Source organism: Platalea leucorodia, assembly GCF_965183815.1.
Source record: "Platalea leucorodia genome assembly, chromosome: 22".
Classification (NCBI taxonomy): domain Eukaryota; kingdom Metazoa; phylum Chordata; class Aves; order Pelecaniformes; family Threskiornithidae; genus Platalea; species Platalea leucorodia.
In genome coordinates this window covers 6,229,666-6,233,586 of record NC_138844.1, presented here as the reverse complement: position 1 = coordinate 6,233,586, position 3,921 = coordinate 6,229,666, and positions in this window count along the sequence as shown.

Below are 3,921 nucleotides of genomic sequence, written 5' to 3'. Positions count from 1 at the left end.
AGGCATGGCTGTGGTTTCTGAAGTGCCACCTGGGTAGCTGCGGGAGGGAAGTCCTTGTCACCCCAAGAAAGAATGAGCTGGAGTTAAGTGAGGCAAACAAACCCTAAAAATAATGCACGTGGGTGCTCAGGAAGGGTGGTGGCACGCTGCAACAATGAGAATAGCTGAGAGTGGGCTACGGTTTCCTCTCCCCACATCTTCTTTTATATGGAAAAATAACCCAAACTCCTGTTCTGGGTGTGGAGGTGTCAGATCTCAGGGGAGAACTTCTTGCATGGCCAGCTATCTTCCTCCCCAGCTTGCCAGCAGAGCTGCCCTGCCTGGGGGCCGTGGTGGCCTTTCTCCCCTCCTACCTGAGCCACTGTAAGATGGATCTGGGGAAACTGAGGTCAGCGGAGACCTCAGCTGCTCCTCGTTTGTATCATCACAAGCAGCTTCATGACCTCAAAGCAAGCAGATCAAAGGGCCTGACCAGACTGAAAAGCAGAGACTTTTTATGGATTAGAAGGCGGCAGGACCGGCTTAGAGCCTACTGTTGGCACAAAGGACAGGACAAGAACATGCAGTTGGAATATAAGGAAAAATAACCAGATAAATGGCATCATGCTGCATTTAATGACAGTAGCACAATCCACTGCTAGACCACCTTACCCTCCTCACAGCCCCCGGTGCGGTGAGAGTAAGCTTCGGGGGCTGGAAAAGAGAACGGACACGTAACACCATGAATAACTCTCCAGCTTCGGGTGTAGCTGACCATAAAAAGAGAAGATACGCAAAGGGATGGGATCTTAACAGGGTTTTGCTGAGTTCTTCTTGGACACACTTCCCGAAATGGGCAGTTTGTTCCTCATGGTGATCTGTACTAAAAGGTAAGAATGAGAAAGATGGAAGAAGATGAAAAAAAGAAGGTGGCCGACTAGAGGGAAAAAAAAATTACCTAGCAATATTTGCTTTCTACCAGGCCTTTTCCTGCTGGGCTGCCGCTCTGTGCTGGCACGAACGGCACCGCACGATTCCACCCAAAGGACGCGTGGCCAAGGTAGCCTCAATGTCTGCGTGCTTCCAGTAGCGGTACTGTAAGGGGAAAGGAAGCTCAGCCTGATCCGATGGTTAAAACGTTGAACAAGACTTAGAAAATATGGGTCGTATCCCTAGCTCTGCTCCTCAGCGACCTGAGTCAATCCTGCACTTCTTCCCCAAGCACTAAAACAGCGATAAAATGTCACTTTGCAAAAGTAGTAACCGGAGTACCTAGCTCTGTTACTAGTATCACCTACGGGAGCCTTCCCGCCCTCTCACTGAAACAAAAAAGACTTCAGGTGTTTAGATTTTGCAGAAATTGCAAGTTTTCAAGCCCACGCAGGCACAGCTCCGGGTAGCAGGCTAACCTGCCTTCAAGCTGCACGGAAAGGTATTTTTCACTTTTGTCTTTCAGTAAGACCCCAGTTCTTCACGGAGCTAAGACTATTATCCGAGCACAGAATCAAATCTTCTTGATATTAAACAAACACCTGCCACTGCCACAGCTCGTTACAAAAATCTTATTCAGGTCTTAACAAGTACGGAGACTTTCGGTTCACCTTTACCACATGCGTGGCAGATGCAGGGCCAATCTAGGCATGATCTCGTGTGTCACTGCTGAACCCATGCAAATCTGCTTGCAGGAACCGAAACTCTTAACTTCCCTTCCTGCTGCTTTGGTTTTTTTAATTCAATTGTCTAAAATAAGATAGCAAGCAGATATTTACTTTGCTTTCTTTGCTGATGAACGCTGTTGCACAAAACCCTAATTCTAGTTCTTGAGTGATTATGTGATTTATTGGGAAATTTCTGTGACTGAAGGACAATTCTAATGCCTGGAATCATCCTGCAGGAGAGGAAAAGACCAAATCATTTCCAGTGCAATAAATAGTCCCAAAGGCCTTCCAGGATTCAGAGTCTGCACACACTGCCCCGTACCAAAATCAGAACTTCTCACATCGATTCTAGCTGCCGCCTTCTTGAACTAGGAGCATGGTCTAAAATCCACGGAAAGCAACACGACCTTTCATGAAAAGCCTCCGCGTTACCTCGGGAGCTGGTATGAATTTTCCACGTTTTGCAATGTGAGAGACGAGGTAAAATCCCAACGGCGATACACATGCAACCAAGCGTGCTTCTGAAAAAACACAGGGAAGAGAAACCACTTGCTATGTTCTCCCCCCGCTGCTGCGAGTTTTATTGGCTTTGCAACAGGAGCAGATGGATTTCACGTAGGTGTCTGTTAAGGCTTGAGGAACCCCAGGACCGCTGCAGAAGCCCCGTGCGGTGAACGGACGGTGACAAGCGCAGCCACCTTCCCGTCCCCACCTGTCCTGAAGGCTACGCAGCAGCGTAAACCGCAAAAGCTGCGCTCCTCTGGGACGATGTCCTGGTTTATATTCATGTAACGACCAAACTCCAAGTGGCTGAACGCTCCAGAGAAGGAAAAAGGTGCTCTTAAAGTGCTCTTAACTAACTAGGTAGTAAAAAGTAAAATCTTCGCAAGCAGAAGAGACTCAGGAGTCAACGTGCCTTTTCCAAAGACTCCTTCAAGCCTTCATTTCCAAGAGACACGAGAGCTTTTACATTTCACACACCCAGCAAAGGCAACCTATTTCCCACCCAGCTGTCTGAAAATGAAGGTGCTGAGTTGGACATCCAAAAAACCTTTGTCTGACCAAGATACCACCAGTGACTTCCTCAGATCCTGATCCCGCGGGCCTTCTTGCGGTCTAGAAATGGAGGCATTCTGGTTTACCAATTTTAATGACAAGAAAAGTCAAGTCAATATTCCCCTCCGCAGCAGGAGCACACTACCCCAGCGCAAAACTGGTGGGTGACTGGTGGGTACAAAGGCCTCCGCTCTCTCTGGTTTATTGGGGTAACCAGCACAGGTAGTCAGCGCAACCTTGCTGGTTTCTATACTATACCCACTGCTTTGCATCTTATGACCAGGGTATCACCCATCTACACGCGAACGTTAATGTGGAAGGAGGTGCGAATGCACACAGGCGTTCACGTTTGCATACATCTCCCAGCAGAACTGGTTTCAGACTCCAGGGGCTATCGCAGCAAAATTCAACACCACCAGGGCAAAATCTCACCGCCGGAGCTGCACAAATAGAAGCTCATGTTTTAAGGGGAGAGTTGACTGATTGCCTCGGAGATATAACACGTTTCTTCTTCTTAAGTTTTGGCCACACCAAGCAGTGAGAAAGAATCTCTACCCCTGTGCCAGGGCGGGGAGGGGGAGAAGGAAAAACAAGTCTCTCTCTGGATGACTAACACAGCCAGCAGCATTGCCACTCTGCAGCTCAGCCCTGCTCTTCAACAGGGAGTTGCACAAGACTCCTTTGAAGAGGTTAACACCTTCGCAGTCAGTTCTCATCTGCCTTGCCAGAGGGTCACAGGTAGCTACGCTGCTTCTGCTTAAACTTTATCACCCGACTGCAAGCAGAGGGTGAGAGTCACTGGACGTCACCGAGCTGTACCCCAACAGATGTGGCTTCCACCGGGCTTCGGGTGGGATTGCAGCAGACCTGGCGAGCAACCAGAGCCTCACAAGACTCATCAAAATGTCTTTACTGCCAGCAGCTTCTGGCGGGTCTCCACACCCCTCTACAAATGAGCAACCCCTCAGCTGCCAGCGCTGCCTGCACAACCTAACAAACAGCCGAGAGGCGCGCAGCCGGAGACGTGGAGACTGTTTTGAAGCGTGCTGCCGATAACAAACAACAGAAAAGGCCTCCACACCATCACAAGCAAGACCTGAAACACTGCCAGAGCCTCCTCAGCTCACCTCCTCATCCTGTTTGGGGCATTACATGGGCTGCAGCCGTTGGCCGTGCACCCGCCACGCCGGCTCGCCCCGCGCCCGAGAAGATGGCGGAGCATCGTCCT